The sequence below is a fragment of the Phocoena phocoena genome, chromosome 12 (assembly GCF_963924675.1).
Source record: "Phocoena phocoena chromosome 12, mPhoPho1.1, whole genome shotgun sequence".
Lineage (NCBI taxonomy): Eukaryota > Metazoa > Chordata > Mammalia > Artiodactyla > Phocoenidae > Phocoena > Phocoena phocoena.
In genome coordinates this window covers 39045820-39070051 of record NC_089230.1, presented here as the reverse complement: position 1 = coordinate 39070051, position 24232 = coordinate 39045820, and positions in this window count along the sequence as shown.

Genomic DNA, 24232 nt, shown 5'->3' with positions numbered 1-24232 from the left:
ATTGTGCAGTTTAGTTTGAAGCCCCAGATGACAGCAGGAATAATTCTAGGCTTGGTGGATTTATAAGTTTTAACGCACTTCTTGCTCAGATCAGAAATAGCTTGCTAGCTGAGCAGGGTTGTGCTTGTTGATGAAAGGGTTTCCAGAGGACAGAAACTGAGAGAGGTAGAAATTGACAGAGAGAAGAGATAAAGAGCAAAGCTGGGAGGTCACTTTTTCAAAGAGATAGTAAATGATCAAGTGAAATGTCAACAGCGAAAAAACATGTGCCTTTCTGCACAAGCTAAACTGCTGCAATCTTTGCCCAGGAATTAGAAGTGAAATGTCAAGCTAGCTTAATAGCAGATCCTACATGATAGCAGAGCCAAAGGATTAGAATTTGCAGAGAAAATGTCCCCTCCTATTTAAAAGAAAACATTATTAAACAACTCAATTAAATTAGATCCAAACCAGTTTGAAATCAAAGACATTACCCTTTTCTTGTTAAATCCCTAGTCACTAGATAGCTAAACACTTGCATGGTCTTAGGAAAGCTGTTTTAAGGCACTGTATTATTTGGGAGAATATCATCTTTACGCATTTGCACTCTGGCAAGTCATCTCAGAGTCTGTTATATTCGAATCCTGTAATCATTTCTTGTAAAAAGGTAACATCATCTGCCATTTTATATTGTACTCATTTCCATAATAAAAGTTATAGTTAAATCTGATAACATCACTAATTAAAAGAAATGTATAAATATATATACATATATATATAATTCCAAAAAATTTCTAAGAATAACTTTAAGAATAAGCTAAGGGACATCATTTTTATCTACTTATGAGTCATTGTATTCTCTCGCTTTAATTTAAAGTTTTGATCATAATAAACTTTTTCCAGGTCTGAGATAGCAGGAGCAATAACGGCTTCTCTTCAAACTTTGTGTGGAACAAAGAATAATTCTCATTTAACTTCATAAAATTGATATAACAAGTGAGAAAAGATTATTTTTGATTCAAGTAACTTTAACTTTTTCATGTTTAATAATCATGCTTGCATAGAAAAACATATAAAAGAGAGAGAAATAAAAATGAAGAAAAATGTAGTCCATTTTCTCAGCTATAATTTGTTGCCTAAAAAAACTGAAATTATTTTAATTAAATACACTAATATAGTTTGGAAAGAAATTTTAAAATTAAATATATTTGTTTCCAAGCTTTTAGTAGAATTAAAGAGATTTCCTATACTAGTCTGCTTTAAAGATCACAAATGTAAACATTTCATTTTAAAACTTATCATATATGGAAAATTATTCATGTAAGATACTTCAAGGGCTATTGTCAGTTTCCTCTGGTTTTTTTTGCCCTAAATCTACCGTACAAGTGCAAAGAAAAGACAGGTTTTAATTACTTTTTTAGGATTGTTTCAGTTCATATATATATATATATATATATATATATATATATATTCAATGAGAATAAATGTTGGCAAGGATGTGAAGAAAAGGGAACTCTTACACACTTTTGGTGGGAATGTAAATTGGCACAGCCATTATGGAAAACAGTAGTATGGCAGTTCCTCAAAAAATTAAAAATAGAGCTACTATATATTCCAGAAATCCTACTCCTGGATATATATCCAAAGGAAATGAAATCAGTACCTCAAAGAGATATCTGCCTTCCCATGTTCATTGTAGTATTATTCACAATAGCCAGTACTATATGGTAACAACCTAAACGTCCTCTGATGGACGAATGGATAAAGAAAATGAGGTGTAGATATAAAATGGAATATTACTCAGCTATAAAAAAAAAAAGGAGATCCTGCCATTTGTGACAACATGGATGAAACTGCAGGGCCTTATGCTAAATAAAATGTGAGACAGAAAAAAGATGAATACTGTATGGTATCACTTATATGTGGAATCTAAAAAAAAATAATAAAGAAAAGAAAAAGCAAATTTCATAGAAACATAAGGGTGATTGCCAGGGCCTGGGAGCAAGGGGAAATGGGGAAATGTAGGTCAAAGGGTATAAAGTTTCAATTACAAGACAAATAAGTTCTGAGAATCTAATGTACAGTCTGCTGGTGACTAGTAAATAATATTATAGTTAATAGATAATATATTAGCTATAAGAATATAGATAATAATATTGTATACTTGAAAGTTGCTGATGATAGATCTTAAATATTCTCATCACACAAAAAATAGTTAACTACATGAAGTGATGGATATGTTAATTATCTTGATTTTAGTAATCATCCCACGATGTATACGTATATAAATCATCACATTTTACATATACATTTGTCAATTATTCCTCAATAAAACTGGAGGGTGGAGTTCTATAATTAATAAAAGAAATGTGACCTTTACTGTCAAGAGGTTTTCTTGAAAAATCGTGATAGGTTTGGAAGTATTTTATAATCTTAGTATTACATTTATCACTTATTCTTAATATACCTGGAGGGAGAAAGTCAATGTAAGGCATACAGGAGACAAAAGTAAGTAGGTCTACTGAAAACATTAAATACCACAGCTTTTAGTTAGCACAATTTAAGTTATGAATTTATGGTGCCAAGAATATAATGAGATTATCTGGGGAAATTAACTCAGGTCAAAGAAAACTATCTTTAATGATCTACAAGGAAGAGAATATCTCTGCAAGTGTGGAAAGTCCTTAAGTCTAAACCAAATATTCTAAACCATCAAATTGCAAAATGCTGGAAATGTTGGACCTAAAAGTTATTATTACTCTTCTAAATTGGAAGAATATAAATATGTCAAAGGGATACAAGTGTTTTTGAGTCTCTGAGATAGGACATTAGAATAGAACAGCCCAAGTCACAGATATATGATTCCTGGGCTTGACTTTTCCCAGCTGAAAAGATTAGAGAAGTAGAAAAAAAAAGAAAAACTCAAGGTTATATTGTTAATAAAACATGGATAAATAATTAGATTTTTAGCCCTAAAACTAAAGAGTGCTTGACTCACTACTTCCTCCCACAAACTAAGAACTTTACCTTGAGCAGGTAATTTTTAACATTTAAAAGAATATTAAGCAATAATTAAACAATTTCATCTACCAATTTAATAATGAAAATCTTTATTTTCAATATATAAGGGGAAAATTATGCAGCACGTTACAAAAGAAACTAGACTTTATCTTCTAAAATCTTAATATGAAAACATCTTATCTATCCAATATACTAAAATCATAGGAAGAAAACCAGAAAGAGAGTAAGGACTTTTTTAAAAGTATTATACTGGGGGGTTTCCCTGGTGGCACAGTGGTTGAGAATTCGCCTGCTAATTCAGGGGACACGGGTTCGAGCCCTGGTCTGGGAGGATCCCACATGCCGCGGAGCAACTAGGCCCGTGAGCCACAACTACTGAGACTGCGCGTTTGGAGACTGTGCTCCGCAACAAGAGAGGCCACGATGGTGAGAGGCCCGCGCACCGCGATGAAGAGTGGCCCCCACTTGCCACAACTAGAGAAAACCCTCGCACAGAAACGAAGACCCAACACAGCAAAAATAAATTAATTAATAAACTCCTACCGCCAACATCATCTTTAAAAAAAAAAAATTATACTGAACAGAAGTTGTCTGATTCTAGAAAAAAAAATTTTATCCAATTCCAGTCTCAGATTAAAAAGCAGTAGATTTCAAGATGATACAATTTACCATAAAAAACATCTTTTACCCCGACAGCAGTAAGAAGTGACTGATGTGTCAAATCCTCACCAATCCCCTGCAGCTGAGGCTGGTCCTTCACCACCTTGTGATATTTCTCATCTGCTCTGCTAAAACCAAGCCAGTTACCTCTGAGGGCCCTACACCCAAATGATTGGCTTCAAAGTTGGGATATTTCAGGCCATCAATTCCATGCATGCATCTTTCCTCTGTTAATTTTGGTCACTGCTTTTTCCTGAACATAGCCTTTTGAAAAAATGGATCATCACCTAACTACCTTATGCTTTCTTTACATCTTCTGCACAATTAATTGCCTTTCTCCCTACTGCTCTTCTCTTGCAACCCAAATTCATGTCACAGGGCTTTCTGGAATCTCTGTCCATTGTAAACACTCACCATTCCCATCTGAAAGTGCTTTTTCTACTTCACTATTATGAACAAAGCCTCCTCTCCCACAATGCCACTGCTCTAGTGCAAAGTGTCTCTTCTCCTACCCATCAGCCACCTAGAGAGAGCATTGCTGCTCTCCCAGCCCTTCAGTTCTCTTCCATCTCTACGTAATAACTCATTGTGGATTTTTTTGGTGGTGGTGATTTATTTTAAATAGAAAGATTTAGTCTATCTGAGCTTCTCCAGATTTTTATATGAAAGAATAGATTTCTGGTTAGTTTGTTCACTTTTTCTTTTTTTTACTTTCTCAAAGTTTATTCAAATTGCTAATTACAAAAAATGATACAAGCTTTGAAAAATACAAAATATGTAAAGTACAAAAGGATATCTTCCCCACTTCAAGTCCCATTCTCCAAAAGTAATCATATTAGAATTCTGGGGTGTTTTCCAGACATTTTCTATACACACAAGTACATATACACAAAGATTTTATTTAAAATACATACATTGTTCTACAACTTTATTCACCCAACGTGTTATTGACATCCATCCACATCTGTAGAAACAGATCCACTTCAATCTTAAGTGGATTCTACAATATGGATTCTACAATATGGCTGCACCATAATTTAACCAGTCTCTATTAATGGACATTAAAATTCTCTCTCCTTTTTTTTTAATTACCAAAATGCTATGCTAAGTATCCTTGTGCAACCATTGAATAACTCATTGTTTTCTGAGTCTCTTTCTTCCTCTTGGCTGCTATCATCTGCTGACACTGAGCAACTCTTCCTATTCTTTGGAAATTTGCCATTTGACTCAGTCTTGTCTCCACCCCAAGTGCTTTTTTTATTGTGAGTCATCTCAACATCTAGTCATATTATCCAACTACACAATAGCATTATAATTTCTGAACCTCTTAGCTTCAGCCACCTTCAACCTACTCTCTGCTTCAGTCACCGCCTCCCAATGCACATCCTTGTCACCACAGGGAATAGTTCCCTGTTTGGTTCCTTTCAAACAACTCTTCCTCAATCACTATTTCTTTTCCTTTCAGTTTCTCATGCCCTTGTTGACAACATCTTTCTACCACTGAGAAGGGCAAAGGCCCTTGAGGCCTCCATTTCCTTCTAATTTATCAATCCTTTTCTATCTACTTTTCATTCCCTAGAGCCCATGGTTTATCACCAGAATTCCTCTAGCCAGCATTTCTAAGTCCCTAGTACCCAAATTATTCCACTAAAACTAACCAGGCAAAACTCTGACCTTGAAGAATACTACAAACTCATCTTGCCTTTTCCTGTACTTGGATGACCAGGTCTTGCTGGAGAAAAATCACATGACTATATAGCTTAGATCAACCATGAATTCTCATCTCCAACCCCAGCTAGGCCCTTAGCACTTCCTGGCAATCTTGTTATGCCATCCTCTTCAATTATTTATAGTTCATATATTATTTATTTTTTTCTCTTTTATTTTTTTTGACATCTTTATTGGAGTATAATTGCTTTACAATGGTGTTAGTTTCTGCTATACAGCAAAGTGAATCAGCTATATGTATACATATATCCCCTCATTTATTCTTAATATGGCTAATTCATACTTCTTCCAAGTCTAGATGGAATTTGCTAATCAATCAATTTTTACCACAACCAACATTATCAAAAATAAAGTTGATATGTTGCTTTTACCAGGTTTCCAGGGGAACAGAGAGAGAAAGTTAACCAAATGTCAACTGCTCATACATAAAGCTGAATGGTTTTATTAACGTTTAGCCACACAAAAGTTGCATATTTTATTGATATAGGTCTGCTTCCATGTCTATTTTCCACATTAATCAGTAACTTCTTTGAAGAAAGAACTGAATATTACTTGTATGTATAGCTCTTCATTACGTAGATACTCAATAACTACTGCAGTCTGAATATATTTGGAGAGCAGTGAAAGAGCTTTCCTAAATACTTTAGAAGCCTAAAATTAATCCATGACTGAAAGTACAATTTATTTTGAAAATCAGAAAACACTAGTATCAAGAAAATATGAAAATATGGTTTGAATACTATGTTCTAATTAAGGAAGCAATTAAGCATGAGATGAGTTAGTAGTTTTTTTTAATGTCTTTATATTTGGAAAGTTTTAGCATTTGAATGGGTAATTCAGTTTAAAATACATTAAGTATCTGTGATAGACTGATAATGGCCCCCAAAGATGTTTCCATATTCTAATGCCTAGGACCTGTGTGTATTACCTTATATGGCTAATAATGTGATTCATTTAAGGATGTTGAGAGGAAGAACTTCTCCTGTATTATCCAGGTGAGCCCTAAGTGAAATCGCATGTATTTCCTTACAAAGGTGGATGGAGTTTTGAAACAGATGCACATAGGAGAAGGTGATGTAAAGATGGTGGCAAAGATAAAGTGCTGTGGTTACAAACTAAGGAATGCCAAGGATTTCTGATACACACCAGAAGCTGAAAGAGGTATGGAACAGATTCTCCCCTGGAGTCTCTGGAGGGACCATGGCCCTGCTGACACCTCAATTTCTGATTTCTAAAAACTAAAACTATGAGAGAATAAATTTCATTTTATGCCACCCAGTTTCTGGCAATTTGTTACAGCTCCCACAGGAAATAAATATAATAACACTGTTTTTCAGGCACTAAATGAGTCTCTAAAGATTAAAAAATAAAGGTGGAGAGGGGTGTGTTCCCTGACCACTGTTAGGTCCCAATTTAGTGAGGGAAGCTAACATAGAAATTAAAAATCACCATATGGTATGGCTTCCATACTGGAAATGTACTGTGGCCCTGGAAGCAGAGAGAAGAGACCTAGTAAATTGTTGAGGAGTCATGACCACATGGAACAGCATCTGGGAATCAAAAAATTAAAAGAGCATGATAGGTCTAGAGAATGGTGAACAAATTAAAGTGGATCATAGGTGGTAGGGGAATTGAAGGGAGATGAAACTGGAATGGTAGATTATAAAGCAATGCATTATTCTTTAGACAATGGGCAGTCACTGAAGGATTTCAATAAGAAACCAACATGCCTTGATTTCTGTTTTAAAAAGATAATTCTGAAGCATTTATGTGGAAAATTCACTTAAGTGGAATAACTCATTCCCCTGATGATGCCCGAAAAATGAAGTGTTACCTAACTAAATTGGTTCCAATAGCAGGCAATGAATTTTCATTTGTTTTGGCAGCATAATCGCAAGCTAGTATGCTTAAATTCAACTGCTAGACAGATCATTAACATTTCTTTACTCAGTCAAACTAGAATTTTTAATACCTCTCATTCCTAAAAGAATAGGTAGATTTAAATAGAGAGCCTTAATTTATCACATGGAGTATTATTTAAAAGTATCGAAATGGATTTTTTAAGGCAAGAATCTGTGAAATGTAGTCTCAAAGAAAGGATTTCTTATAGCCTGATTTTCCCCCCTTCTAAATACTGAGTAATTTTCTCCAAAGGCTATTGAGTGGAGAATAAATTCGTTATGTCCTCATGGGTAAGAAATTATTAGCCTAATTGAGTCCCTGACTTATTCCTCCAGAAAAAAAAAATCCCTAAGACAGAAAGCACTGAGAAATTCTTAAGGGATAACAAATGCTGGTCTTAAAAAAATACAGGAAGTAATATAAACAAGCTGCTTCTGTTCAGCAGTGGCCGAGTTGCACCAACAATGATCTTGCAGCTCTCACTGAGGAAGTAAAGAAAAGAAAAACTACTTCCTAAAATAGCCACAAGTGAGTGAACAGAAGTTAGAGATAAAAATCTACATTTTGTGGGTTTAAAAAATAATGCAGAAATGCCAAAAACACATTTTGAAACTGTTCTGTTCATCCAACTTAGATGTATTTGTTAATTAACAAGCCTACTTTTTAGGACTTTAGTGCCCAAGCCAAGCATTGACTGTTGACCAAGAATCACAAAAGCTATAGTCTTGAATTTTCAGCATTAGCACCAGTCCACAAAACTATGAGACCATGATCCAAGTCATATTTCAAAGATAAATATTTTTATTTTCAATAATTAAATCAAGCCATAGATCTCTGCTTCCCTTTTATCCTTGATCAATATAGCCCAAAGTAAAGGGGCCAGTAAATATCTGAGAGAAGGGACAATGAACATAGACAAATAAGCCTTTTATTTTTGCCTGAAAATTCTAGATTTACCAGTTAGTTGCTAACTCTGCATTTCATGTTTTGCTTTGCTGTCCCTAATAGGTCTTTCTTCTTTTTTTTATTTAATAGACCCTGATTGTACATATGGGAAATTCAGTGAATGGAGAAGATAAAATAAATGTTAATGAATTTATCGCTATATTTGCACTAGTGATCAATTCACTTGTAAATTTCATGACTCTCAATGAATGTTTGATTGGAAAAAATAATGGTATTTGAAAAACAATAATTATCTACTGCTCTATTCTACCACACACTACAGACTTGGCAAGAAGCAGAGAAAAGAGTAAACAGTCCTTGATCTCCCAGTCAGTAAATCTAACTTTACTGCTGAATCAAAATTTTACAGCCAAAAGAAAACATTTGTAATACAATAGTAATTCTTTAAAAAAAAGATAATGGTGAAGGTGTTGATAGATATGCATTGGAAACAGGATGTTGGACTTGGAAATCAATGTGACAGAATCACTGTTTCCCAGCAAAGGCCCACATACCATAAAGGTCTAGTTCATTCTAATCTTGATCATACTTCTCCTTAATTTACGTAATTGTGCTAATTCCTCTAAACTTCAGTTGTTTATATTGCTTATTATGTACAAAGTATGGTGAGGGATATCAGGTAGATTATGTTGAGGGTAGAGACCGTGCAGTATGGGGGCAGTGGTGAGGATCTCTGGAAACCCTACCCAAGGTTTCAGATCTTGCCTGTGTGTGTGTGCGTGTGCGTGTGTGTGTGTGTGTGTGTGTGTGTGTAAAGCTTTCAATTCTCCCTTGTCCTAAAATCTAAGGAGCTTATACATTTAGAATAACCTTGCAGGATTATCAAATCCACAATTAGATATAGGATTAGAAAATCTTCAGGACCATCAGTTCTCAGCAACTCTATTTCATTCTTCCTGAGTCATAAAAATGATGCTTCTGAGGTAAGTATCTGAGACAATATTGGACTAAAGGATCTCAAAAGAAGAGCATCCAATTCAACATTGGTTGGATCAGCAAGAGATTTGCAAAATAAATTTGGAACTGCATTTTTTAAGTTAAAGAGATGTTTTCCAGAAAAAAAAGAGTGAATGGAATTCTAGACAGAGGAAAATACATGCTCAAAGGTAAAGAAGCATGGAAAGTTCAGGGAACAGAAAGTTCTGCACAGCAGCAGGAGTCTAGAGGTTTGGAAGAAGATGAAATATATAAATTGAGCTCCCTGCCACCCACACCAAAAGCTCAATCTTGGATTCTCATCTCTGCTCCCGTCCTCTTCCTCAATATACATTCCAATCGCATTCCCCAAATATTTATCCCCAAGTGCTGACCTCTCATCTTGCTGAACCTGTACCTCCAGGCAGCATGTTGTATTATTGTTTTTGGACTTTTTTGGGGGTTGAACTGGACTGTTTTTTTGGATTTGCATCACTGTTTGCTAAATTATTAGTTGTATGACCTGAAGAAAGTTACTTAATCTCTGGGTATGAGTTTCTTCTCATGTAAAATGGGAAAGATAACATCTTTCTCATAGTATTGTTCTGAAAATTAAATGAGAACAGGCCTCTTGAAAACATATGGCATATAGTTATGACTTCAAAAAAAGTTAGTCCTCCCTTTCCACTAGAAAGCTCTAGAAAGGCATGCCTTTGAAAGGCAGATCATCCTGTTGTGAATTCTAGCTTCTTCTCATACTACTAGCTATATGGCTTTGGGTTTAACTCTCTAATCCTGTTTTCTTTTAATAAAAGATAATAAATCCAATCTCAGAAAGTTGTATCGATTAGATAAATGGCACCTCTTCCACTGCCTTGCAGTTATAGATTCTCCTCCCCTGAATATTCTCTCAGTACCTAAGAGTACGTGCTGATGACTGCATAAAGATTCTCACAGTCCTACTCTTAAGGTTACAGTCTAGTGGGAGGAAAAGAAGGATCCCATGTACCAAGTGCAATACACAGTACGTAGTTTCTTTTATCTTTATAACAACCTTGGAAATAAAGTAGGTATCAGTATCCACATTTTTATACAAGTCCAGCTGAGTTTCACAGTGGTTAACAACTTGTCCAAGGACACCAAAAAATAGAGGTGGAGTAACCTTCAAATAATGTTTGTGTTTACTTCAGAAAATCAGCTGCCTGCTTCATCAGTCTGCAGCTCTTTCCTATGTAATAGCACTGTACGTTTATATATGCTATACTGCACTGCCTCCAGCTTCAGGGATAGCTCATACTTCTTTGAGGAAACGATCTCATTATCTCCTGAGCTGCATGGTTTAGCAACATGGCACAGAAATTCAGGCTAATCTATAGTGGAAAATAGTTTGTCTAGCTCCTGAAGTCAATTTAGGAGTATATTCAACATACGTATCTTATAAAGGTCAGAATAGCCTCTGAAGCAACTTCCAACCCATAAAATGGAATCGGAGCTCTTTCCAGCCTTGAGTTCATCCCATCATTAATATTTCAGGATTTTACTAAACGGTGAGAATTCCAATACTCTAACAAGCCAACAAACTCTTTTGAAACCTTTTAGCAATATTCAAATAACCTACTTTACAAAAGAAACAAACTTTAATCTTATGTCTGAACAACAACATAAAAAGTAAGTCTATGAATTAACAAGTCTCAGAATGACATACTTAAACATTACTGCAAAACAGCGCTGTTCTTGGCCATCAAAGTTTAAACAGAAGATTCTACATGCCATGATTACGTTAGAAATGTCGATAAGGGGCATTTTATAGCATTGTTTTTTAGACAGAATAAATTCATAAACATGGTACCAATTGAGAAATGACTAGTCATAAATTTATTTCTGAGCAGTGGGTAATTAAGAGAAACATATGAAATAAGCAGAATTATCCTCTTCATCTTTTTTTTTTTTCTGTGAAAGGCCCAAATCTGGTTCCAATCAATGGGAAGATCTTTGCAAACTCTACCTTTGCAAGACTGATTAGAAAATTTTTTTAAATCCCACAAAACAACAACAAAAGTGAAATCTGTTGAATAATATAAGTTTTTCTCCAAATTATTTTTCCAAATTCTCTGCCAAAGCAAACACATGGTACGTGTTAGTCAGCTAGGTCTGCATCAATTCATCAGTTGTATGAACTGCAATGATTTTGTTGCCAAACCTATTACACTAAATCCCACTGTTTTTAAAACCTGACTCCAAACATCCTTTAAGCTTGTAGAACATTCTAAATGTAGCTTAAATGTACACTATTTTTAAATTACTTTTTTAAAGCCAACTTTGGGAATATTCCTCTTGGATAGATCCCACATTATAAATTCTCTTTGTACCTGCTAACAGAAATGTACAATATAAACCTTTGTTCTTTTGGCACAAAGTATAGAGAAAGGGAAAAGCTCGTTTTCTCTATTTTTGTTATGATTTTATTTAAACATTCCCAAAAGTAATAGAAACTGTTAGAATAGTTTGACAAGAAATGTTATCAGATAGTTGGAATTGAGAGTTTTAATATACAAATGTGTATTTTATTCTTTCTCCCACAGACTCACGTCACTGAAAAGGTCACTTACTCTATCACAAAATAGAAATTATTTGTGATGATTTTAACCCTCACGTAAAGAACATTATATTTATTGCTGTCCCTGATCTTCAAAGATAAGGTTGATAATGATGATTACCATCTCCTTGTTTCTGAAGAAAAAAGACCTAGAAGAGAACAATAGCTCTTTCCATGAATAAGCATAAATTTTTATTATAGCAATAAAAAAGTAACTATTTAACAGACATAATGTGAATCTGCTACAATTTTCAAAAGGTTTTATTCTCAGTTTATGCCACATTCTAGTCTTTAATTCTAAATTTTAAATTGAGTAAGTCTGCAATTCAAGATACCTGAGATTTATCTACCTAATCTGAATATTATATAATTTAATGTAACATTATATGCCAACATCTCAGTGAGTAAAAAACTCAGAAGAAAACATCCACAAATCTTCACCACTTCTTCCCTCAGATACTTGAATCTGTTCCCACCTACTCTTTCTTCCCACTGGTTAAAACGGATGAACTCTTTGTTCATCCCTTGCTCTTAGCAAATGCCAGCTCCTCCATTTGCTTTCTAATCTCATCTACTCTCTCCAACACAAGAACACTGCTTCCACAATACTCACTTCTCTCTCCTACATCATCCGTTTTCTCCCCCATCTGAATTGTTCCATCAACATATAAAAATGTTGTTCTCCTATCTAAAGAAAAGGCCTCTCGCCATCATTACTCATTTCCTCCTTCAGTAAACACTCCATATACTTCTTTCCCTTTAGAGGAAGACTCCTCAGAAGATTGTCTCTGCAAATTCTGTCTTAAATCCACTCTGTTCAAGATTTTCTCCCACTACCCGCTGAAGCTGTTGCTGTTGATAACCTTCATTCCGGTCAATTCAATGGCCACTTCTCAGTTCTTGTATTACTTGATCCCTCAGCAGCTTTCCACACAACTGGTCACACTCACTCTGCTGGTAAACATTTTCTTTGCTTCCAGGTCACTACAATCCCAGTTATCTTCCTTCTTTTTGGCCCTACTTTTTATTCTACTCTGAAGTTTCCTCTTCATCTCTCTAACAACTGCTGAATGTTGAAATACCCAAGGCTCAATCCTTGTATATCTTTTGTGTCCTCACTAATTCCCTTTCATCCAGTCTCTATTATAACTCATGTTTCCCAGTATGGCCTGAACTTCTCCCCTATGCCCTCAGGTCCAACTACACAACATATCTCCACACGGATGTCTAAGAGACATTTCAGTTTACCATATTCAAAACTGACCTCCTCATCTCTATCCTCTCTGCAAAACTGCTCTTCCCATGTCTGTTAAGGGCAACTCCATAACTTGTAGTAGTTCAAAGAAAATGCTTTACAAAGTTTTCTCCCACAATTCACATTGAAACCACAGCAAATACCATTAGCTCTACCTTCCAGATACATCTAGAATCAACTACTTCCCACTATTTCCCCCATTAGTCACTATTCCAAGGCCCCTGAATTATTGCCACTAGCCTCCTCTGGTTTCTCTGCTTCCACCCTTTCTCCCCTTTAGGTTCTTCTCAACACTGATAAAATATGTCAGATCATGCACAATTCTCAAAATCCTCCAGTAGCCCTTTATCTCACTTTGAGACAAGTCTAAGTAACTGCAACAGCTACAAGTTCCTATGAAGTCTGGCTCCCTGTGCTTTTGTGATCTTATCTTCTACAATCCCATGTATTTACTGTGCTCTAGTCACACTGGCCCCCTTTATGCGGCTTGAATTTGCTAGGCATTCTCCCACTTCAGGGCCTTCATAATTGCTATTTTCTTTCCTGGAATCCTCATTTGCTACATAACCCCATGGCAAGTTTCCTTCAGCTCCTCCCAGTTTTAAGTCATATATTATCTTCTCAGAGTGTTCTTCCCTGAGCATCCTATTTAAAATTGCAATAGTCCCCCGGAACACCCTCTGTCCCCTTCCCTTGGTTTATTTCTCTTTAGCATCATTATAATTTAACATACTGCATAATTTACTTAGTTAGTTTAGTTTCATTTCTGTCTCCCACACTTCACTTTGCAAGTTCCAAGAGGGCGAGATTTTTAGTGTTATTTACTCCTATCGACCTGATGCCCAGAGAGTTGTTTCAAATATTATAGGGGTTCAATAGATATTTGTGAAATAATTATATAAGTAAGGAGCAGAGTCCATGGCGATTAAAAGCACAGATTTCATGTTAGGAAGACCTGGATATGAATTCCTGCTCTGCCTCTTACTAAGTAACTTACCTTGAACAAATAATTTTTCTTAGCCCCAGTTTACTCATTATAAAATGGATATAATGATATTTAGCACTCAAAATTATTTTTATAAGCTGGAAAGGAAATAATAAAATTTAAGCAAAATAAAAGAGAAAACATCACTTTTGCAGTGATTCATAGTCACTATCAATAATGAGTAATAAAATGAGATTGTCCAAATATATATGATAAATTGTAATTGCTTTAACTGACCACTAAGTTAATTATTTTAATCATTTCAAATTTACTCAAAAATTATTTTTTACTTTATAGTGCCATTTGATACTCATTAAAAGATGATTAAGAAAATTACAGTACATTTCTCACAAGTTTTGAATTATAAAATGTAGTTTTATAAATAAAATAGCTTTTTAGATATACTTTCCATAAAGAGTTCCATGTTCAATTTTAAAATGTAATTATAGTATTCAACAAAGACATTTTAAAATAATAAGTTTAGATGTTAATCATTTTCGTTAGCTCCAAATTTACAATGAGCTTTATTTTATTTATTTATTTTTTTGGCAGTACGTGGGCCTCTCACTGTTGTGGCCTCTCCCGTTGCGGAGCACAGGCTCTGGACACGCAGGCTCAGCGGCCATGGCTTATGGGCCCAGCCGCTCCGCGGCACGTGGGATCTTCCTGGACCGGGGCACGAACCCATGTCCCCTGCATCGGCAGGCGGACTCTCAACCACTGCACCACCAGGGAAGCCCACAATGAGCTTTATTTTAAAGTTGGTCCTCATTTTGTCTGATGGTCCAAGGCTGCTGATCTTACAGCAGAAATTTCTCCCACCATTCTTACCCATAGGATTTTCCCACCAACCTACCTTCATTTCCATTGTAAAGAGACTGCACTTGACAAAACCCAATATTGGCTCTGTTCCCAGATACATGGATTTCTACTTTTCTTAAATTTCTCTGTCTCCTTACCTCCCAGTATTCACAATGACTATCACCAACTTAAGCTCCAGGAAAATCAAATACAACTCTATTCCACAAAAACATTGAGGCCCCTTGATCTGGTCTACTCCTCTTGTTAGATAATTGGAAAAGTGAAGCACAGACATATCAAGTGGTTCAAGTTCACAAAGCTAGTCTATGAAAAAGTTGGACCTTGAATCCAATTTGCCAAATAGCCAACCACCTGTTTTGTTTGGAGATTTTTTTTTTTTACTTTACTATATAGCCTCAACTATCTCCTCAGCTTTACTCTAAAGCCAAACATCTTAACTGTTATCTTAACACATATATGTATGGTTCTAACAAACATTTTACTGTTGTTGAATAATGTGATTGGAACATACCACGTGTGACTGAATATTACTTTCTGGCTATCTATCTTATAGTTTTAAGTTATTGGTATGGAAAAAGCCTGGAATAATGTAAATGCTCTTCAGTTATTAAGCATTTTAACTTACATTTTAAATTGTAATGTAAAAATAAGTTGGATGTCCAACAATTAGTTGTTTAAATTTTTTAATAATTATTATTTTTATGGGGTATCTTATATTTGCCAACCAATGTTCTAAGAACAAAAATACATGCTCTGGGCCAGATCCCAACAGAACATGAACTTGAATGGAGGTCTAACTCCAGCCCTTTCCATTTGCTGCAGTAATACTTAACTTGTTTACTTCCCAGGAAGAACACTGTCTACTTTCTATGTGAAGAAGGATTTTAAAATGCAATCAAATATATTCATTTCTCTCTTCCCTTTGTGCCTCAAAATACTGAACTCATAGTTCACCTCTAAACAAACTTTTTCCAAGATTTCTGGTTCAGATTATGTTGAATGGTCTCACAATTTGAAAGAGATGTCTTTTTAAAAAATACTATTGTAACTTTTATCCTAAAGTACATGATATTTGTGTCTAATTTTGACTCCAAGCAAAACAGTTTGTTCCTAAGTAATGCTGCCAGTTATGTAAACTGTTAACTAGACATCAGAGGATCTGTGTATTCAGCAATAGTACCTTTGTGGAAGAGAAAGTAACCTTCCATCTCTTTTTGCACCAATACTGGTACAGTAAATATATTAAAATTGGCTGGTGTTGGTCTCTATTTCAAATAAAGTTTTTTATGCAGAAATGACTAGATGGACATTATAAACAGCAATCATATCTTTCTGATTCTCTATTATAATATGCAACTAAATAATATCATTGATTAGGTAATTCTCTGAGAGCAACACCAAAAGTTTTTTTAAAGTTTGCATATTTAAAATATTAATGGAAACTTTAATATCCTTATGGGAAAAATAACTCAGAAATGTAAATTTTAGTCACTGAGGAAGACCTTTCAGTGAGCATGCAGCTCTTAACTCCAAACGGAATGTGATACTTAATGCATTAGTATATATCTGCTTAGGCAACATTGGAATAGATAAAAATAATCATAGGAGAATCTTAACAATGAAAAATAATGTCTTAATAGCTTAAATTTCTGAAATCCACCCCTCCTGTCTATGTCAGAAATGTTCTACCTGCTTTTGGCTCACAGTTTAGTTACATATATGGAGAGTTCTGAGTTGTTCAGAATCTACCAGGAGTCATGAATTGATTTTGTCTTCACTTCTATCTTACCAACTGTGTAAAATGATATTTTTCATCATATTTTAAGAACTTTATGGCTTCTTTGATAATAATTCAATACCATTCCTCTTGTTAAACCACCTTGATTCAATTTTAATATTTTAATGCAAAATAAGATTTTTATCTCTTAATGAATTAATCATTTTTATCTCATGATTAATAGCATAATCAATGCTATTTATACAATGGATGAGATTAAATGTCCACAGTATGTTTATAGTCAGAGAGCATTTTGAGAAGAGAGGAAAGCAGGAAATGATACTAACTCATAGCAGTAGTAATGGCTAACAGAAGTTCATACTGTGTACCAGGCAGTACTTTTCATGTTTTTAATGTTTTAGTTAATGCAATCTGTTTCAGAATATTATGAAGTACATGCCTCATTGTATCCATTTTGGAGATGGAGAAACTCAAATACAGAGAGGTTAAACAACTGGCCCAAGTGGTAGAGAGACAATTAGAGCCCAGGCAGTTGAAAACCAAAGACTGTTCTCTTAACTACCATGCTCTACTGCCTCTGGGGTCTTTGGAAAGAACATGAAACACAGATTCTTCTAAAACAGGAGAGAAGAAACTAATGGGTTATATCATAAGTGTGTACAGAAGTGGAGGGGAGAGAAGTTAAGTACTCACTTGATAACTTGCATTTTCTCTGTAAAGTATAAGGCAATATCATCTGTGGATGATTAGGTATTTGGATGTAGGGCAGGAAGTTTAAAGACCATAGTACACTCTTAGAGACACCAAACCAGGCAGCTTAAGTACAATTGTGACCATTAATTAGCAAGCTATTCCCCAAATCACCTTCCCTTACATTACCTTAAATCCTTACAGAAAACTTTACAAGGTAAGAATTAAATGGAAACTGAGGATCAAAGAGGTTAATAGTTTGTTCAAGATTGCTCAGATAGTAAGTGCTGAAGTTGGGTTATGAATCAAGGTCTGTCACCAATGTCCATGCTCTTCCACTCTGCCACACTGCCTCAGAAAATAATGGAAAAGGGGACCACTGAAGGCAAGTAGAAGTAATATTGAGAAGTATTGAGGGCACAGCTTAGAATGAAAGTCATAAACTGTTGTATAACATCAATATGCATATGTAAGCAATGTTCCACACCAACTCGGGTAGTTTTTGAACCCAAATTAGAAACAGATGTAACTGCTTTCAATTGTGGCAGGAAAATAACTGGTTAGGTGAGGATAGTGAAAGCACAAGGAGTAGAAGAAAAAAGTGGAGCCAAGAAAGAGCTGTTTAATTGAGAGCAAGTGGAGATGTTGTGGCCATGAGGACAAGTGTCAGGTTGAGAAGAAGAAACAACAGGAGACAAATGGAAGCAGAACAGGTATTGAAGAGAGAGTGAGATCTCTGAATCTAAGATATTTGCAAATGGAGGAGTTCAATAAGGTTTGACTGGAAGCAGAGATTTGCAAATTCTTAAGCAACCATTTAATGATTTTCACGCTTTTGTGCATACCTAGAGACTGTGGCTTGCTTACTTTAGTTAATTCCAGTGCCACTCCTAAGACTTCATGAAAGATTATTTCAGTTTTTATAAGTTAATATCTGTCTTAGTACTCCACTCAAGAGCCCTATAGAATGGTCGTTTGCTCTCCTTGAGTACTGATGTTTCAAACTATGAAATTTTTAAAAATTCCAACTTTTTGATGTTTTAGAACTTTATTAAAGGTGGGCAGTTCTTCATCTGCATTTGAAATTCTATCAAATATACTGAGTTTCCATTCAGTGGCTACAAAGTCCAAAGTGAAGGCAGTCAATCACCCTATTTGGCTGGATCAACCATCATCACTGGACTTGGACAGTGTAGACCACAAACAATAAGTTTCTACTGCTAGAACTTGGCTGACAACACAGCTTCTGGTAAAAAATAATAATTCAAGATTACAAGTATCATATTACAAATAATCATTTTTAACCCCATAATCCAAGTTGTTGCATCCAAGCAACTTCTTTGAGAACATCGTTCTAATACCTATCTCAATTTACCAACAAATTAATGTGCAAAATTTATTCTAGTTAACTGTAACTGCCAATGAAATGAGACACAGGTATAGAGACAACGTATGGACACCAAGGGGGGAAAGCAGGGGGTGGGGAGGTGTGATGAACTGGGAGATTGGGATTGACATATATACACTAATATGTATAAAATAGATAACTATTAAGAACCTGCCGTATAGCACAGGGAACTCCACTTCGCTGTACAGTAAAAACGAACACAACGTTGTAAAACAACTATACTCCAATTAAAACAGAAAAAAAAACCTGTAACTGACAAGACCTAAACAGTTACTCACTTGAAAATTCGGTCCTGACCACTTAAGGTCTCTGAAGCAATAGAAGATCTTGACATTACTGCTTGACTGACCTCCTGATCAGTTTATAGAGAACAACCTGTCTTGATTTGACTCAAAAAACATAAGTACAGGGGCATAGCAGTTCCTTGTGGGCTTAAACTAAAACAAATCACTAGCAGGATTTTCCATTGAGTGTGTATTTTTAAATGATTGTCTAAAATGATGTATCTATTCCAGCAAATGGTGTGTCATATAAGGAAATGTCATTAATGATTATCAGAAATGCACTCCCGTACAATGAGACAATGGTTCTATACCCTAGCTCCACTGTAAGAGGCAAACTTTTATACTGAAAAATATTTTAAGAGCTGTAGTTTTTCCTCATCTCCTTTCCTCTACAAGCATAATAAGCAGTAAAACTTGGTGAAGGCTAAAATAGGTATCCCAGGCTTTACGTTCCATATCCCTGAGTATACCAGATAATCTTCTAACACTGATTTTGTAATGTTCTGCCTTGCCTGGTTTTTAAATATTATGAAGAAATATGTTACTACTACTCTTCTCGGAAGATTAATTCTCCTTCAATCCTTAATGCTACATTCAATCCTTAAAACATCCATGTAAATTCTTTCTCACAGTGAAAATTTAACTTGTTGAACTTTTTTCTATTACAATGTAATAGAACTTTATATCTTGAAATAAAAATATATACCCTCCACAACAGGGTAACTACTTAACCTGGTAATATCTTACATACATGAGTAATGAGATGACTTCAGCTATTCAAAAAGCAATGGTAATTCATTACCACACCCTCCTCAACAACAGAAAAGATGAAGCAAAAATAATCCTTAAAAGTAAAATCACAGGTTTAAAAAATGGCAACTGTTTTTGGTGCTGTAACATGGAAGGAAATGTGACCTACTTAGAAACTTTTTTTAAAAAACAGATTCTCAAGAATTTTATAAGCTATCATTTTCTGATACTTTTCAATATTTTTGCCTTTGTTCTTATTTTTCATTCATTTTCCACTATTTGGTACCAGACTCAGCAAACACACGTCTTCTGTGACCTAGAATTGACCCAGTACATTGTACAAGTACAAATATTGAAGTTGATATATTTTATATCAGAACAAAATCCAGAAATACATAGAGGGGGGGTGTGTGTGCATGTATGTGTGTGTGTATGTGACCTTCTTATTTTATCTAAAACTTAGGAAAATTATAGATGTCATATTTCAAAGGCAGAGTGCTTATAATAAATTTGATAAGGTATAATATCTTTTAAATTGACCCTGCAGTACTGTATGATATCACTTATATGTAGAATCTAAAAAATACAACACACTAGTGAATATAACAAAAAAGAAGCAGACTCACAGATACAGAGAATAAACTAGTGGTTACCAGTGGGGAGAGGGAAGGGGGAGGGGCAATATGGGGGGTAAGAGACTAAGAGGTACAAACTATTAGATATAAAGAAAGCTACAAGGATATATTGTACAACATGGGGAATATAGCCAATATTTTATAATAACTAATAAGTGGAGCATAACCTTTAAAAATTGTGAATCACTATATTGTACACCTGTGACATATAATATTGTACAGCAACTACACTCCAATAAAAAATTTAATTACATAAAAAATTGATCCTGTAAGACAAAATCTAATTTATTTATGAGAGCATCAAGTGATGAATAAGCATGAGCACTATTACACTATAATACTGCTTTTATGCTTATATAAAATAAATGGAACTACCTTTATTATGAAACTATTTTGACAATATCAACTGCTATGAAAATAGAGGGGAATTTTTTCACTAGAGTGCTTTATTTGCTATAAAAACCTGCTGTGCTATAACTCAACAAAGCAGGATGTTAATCAAAAAGAAGCATTTTTCAAATGAGATTTTCTGGCCCTAAGATCAATGAGAAACAAGGCAGAGGCATGAGATACAACAGAAGCTACTATGAGTTAAGAGTAAGACTTATCATTGATTATTCCTTCATTCAACAAGCATATGTTTTTCACTCGCATCACAGTCCAAATGGGTTTTGCCAAATGCAACTGGCCTTTCCTGGTGATTTGATATCTGGCTTCTCCATCTTGTGTTGCTGAGACCTTCCAGGGCTTCCTCAGTGTCCTCTACATTCAGGCAGCCAATGAGTAAATAGCAAAGCTGAAGGACAACATCCAGGAGACTTTATGACTAGGTCTAGTAAGAGTAGACATCACTTCCACCACATTCATCTGGCCAGAAGCAGATGGCCTGAACCAACTGCGACAGGGATCAGGAAATCTTGCCTTCAGGATGCCCATGAAGAGGAAATGGGGTTGGTGAGCATTAAGATTTGAATTGTGTCCCCCAAAAAGTATTTGTTAGTGTTCTAACATATATAACCCCCAGTATCTTAGAATGTGATATGATTTGGAAATTAGGTCTCTACACAGGTAATCAAGTTCAAATGACGTCATTAGCATGAGCCCTAATCCAATCTGCCTGGTGTCCTTATAGAAAGGGCAAAATTTGAACACAGAGACAGACGTACGTGGACACAGGAGAACATCACAGGAAGACATAGGGAAAAGACAGCTATCTACAAGCCAAGAAATGCCAGAGGCAATTAGAAGCCAGGAAAGATCTGGAACAGATCCTTCCCTAGCACCTTCAGAGGGAACACAGCCCCGCTGAAACTTGATTTTAGGCTTTCTGCCTGCAGAACTATGAGACAATACATTTCTATTGTTCTAAACTACCCAGTTTGTGGCTCTTTGTTACAGCAGCCCTATCAAACTAATACAACGAGCATCTTGGTGGTCTCTGTCACCCTTCCACCTCTGATAAATAGAGGCTAGGTTATTTAGAAAAACCTTTCCATAGAAAACAACCAACTAAAAATTCTGGGTAAAATATCTGTAAACTTATGAAAAAGCATCAAAGTTCTGAAAAGGTAAGAAAACGCTAGGCCAGGACAGGTCGGTGGCCAAGATGGTGGAAAAGGAAGACCATAAGCTCGCCTCATTCCACAGGCACACCAAAATTATAGCTATTTACAGAGCAACTATTGATAAGAAAAGCCTGAAGACTAGAAGAAAAATATCTTCTACAAGTAAAAATAGAAATTAGAAACCACGAGGCAGGTAGGAGGGGCAGAGATGCGGTATAGTCAAGAACCATAACCAGGGGTTGGTGACCCACAAGGGGAGGATAATTACAATTGTGGAGGTTCTACCAGAAGAGTGAGGGCTCTGAGCCCTACATTATTCTCCCCAGCCTGGGAGTCCTGCACCAAGAAGACCAGCCCCCAGGGATTCCCTGGTGGCGAAGCAGTTGAGAGTCCGCCTGCCGATGCAGGGGACACGGGCTCGTGCCCCGGTTCCTGGAGGACCCACATGCCATGGAGCGTCTGGGCCCGTGAGCCATGGCCATTGAGCCTGCGCGTCCGGAGCCTGTGCTCCGCGCAACGGGACAGGCCACAACAGTGAGAGGCCCGCGTACCGCAAAAAAAAAAAAAAAAACGACCAGCCCCCAGAACTTTTGCTTTGAAGGCCAGCGGTGCAATCTTTCAGGGGACGGGACGCAGACAGCTATAGGAAATAGACTCCACCCTTAATGGGTGCACACAAAATCTCACATGCTCTGGGACCCAGGTCAGAAGCAGTAATTTGAAAGGAACCTAGGGGCTTCCCTGGTGGCGCAGTGGTTGAGAGTCCGCCTGCCGACGCAGGAGAGACGGGTTCGTGCCCCGGTCCAGGAAGATTCCACATGCCGCGGAGCGTCTGGGCCCGTGAGCCATGGCCGGTGAGCCTGCGCGTCCGAAGCCTGTGCTCCCCAACAGGAGAGGCCACAACAGTGAGAGGCCCGCGTACCGCAATAAAAATAAATAAATAAAAAGAAAGGAACCTGGGTCAGACCCACCTGCTGGTCTAGGAGCGTCTACTGGATAGGCGGGAGGCAATTGGAGCTCACCCTGGGGCTACAGATGCTGACAGTAGCCATTTTGGGGAGCTCGTTGTACCACAAGCACACTGGTGCTGGCCAGTGCCATTTTGGAGTCCTTCCTCGAAGCATGAACCTGGCCCCACCCACCAGCCTATAGGCACCAGAACTGGGATACTTCAGGCCATGTCACTCACCCGACAGGCCACCTGCATTAGTAACCCCTGATCTCCCAGCCACCTGAGAACACGGCCACCACACGAGAGGGCTGGGGACCAGCCCCTCCCACCAGTGCTCCAGCACGAGCCCCAGGACACCCGGAACCTTCAGGTAGCCGCCAGGATCTGCAGGGAATTACAGCCAGAGACCTTGGGACCCTGCTCCACCCACCAGGGGGCCGGCCCTAGACCCTGGACCAGCCTCACCCACCAGCGGACCAGCACCAGCTCAGGAGCCCCAGGGCCTGGCTCTGCCCACCACAAGGCTGGCACTCTCCTCAGGTTCCCGCCTTATTCACCAGTGTGTGGACACCAGCCCAAGCATCCCCTGGGCCCCAGCCTCAACTTACCAGTAAGCAGGACCACAGCAGCTCTGCGGCCCGCCAGAGCTCGGTCCTGGAGTCTCTGACTACAGGGCCCTCAGGGTCCTGAGTCTGTGCACTGGCACGTGGGGCTGGGTCCTGGGCCCTCTGGTGGGCGGAGCCATGCCCAGGGGTGCCTGTGGGTTCTGAGGGTCTTAAGGCAGCCCATCTACTGGTGGATGGGGCTGCGTCTCTGCCCAGTTAGTTGCCTGACAAACATCCCAGTACTAGCACCGCCAGGCTGTTGGCTGGGGTGAGGCTGTGTCCCTGTGCTAATAGGCAGGAAACTCTCCAGATCAGCTAGGTCTGACCCAGTCTCCTTTCAAATTACTGTTTCGGACCTGGGTCTTAGAACGTCTAAGGTTTTGTGTGCCCAATTTAAGAGAGAAATCTCGATTTCCCCAGCCCTCTGGGACTCCAGAAAGTAAGCGCTGCTGGCCTTTGCAGCCAAACGTTCTGGGGGCTCATCTTCTTGGTGCAGCAGCCCCGGGCTGGGGCACCCGATGTGGGACTCAGACCCCTCACACCTTTGGGAGAACCTCTGTAATTTTAATTATTCTCCTGTTTATGGGTCACCCACCTGTGGTTATGGAACTTAACTATATCAAAACTCTGCCACACCTACCCATGTCCCTGTGGTTCCTTCTTTATATCTTCATTTTACATCCATAGTTTTTCTGCAAATAGTTGTGAATTTGCTGTGACCATGCGAAGAGGTGAGCTTATGGTCTTTCATCCAGTTCAAAATAGGGTTTTAAGTT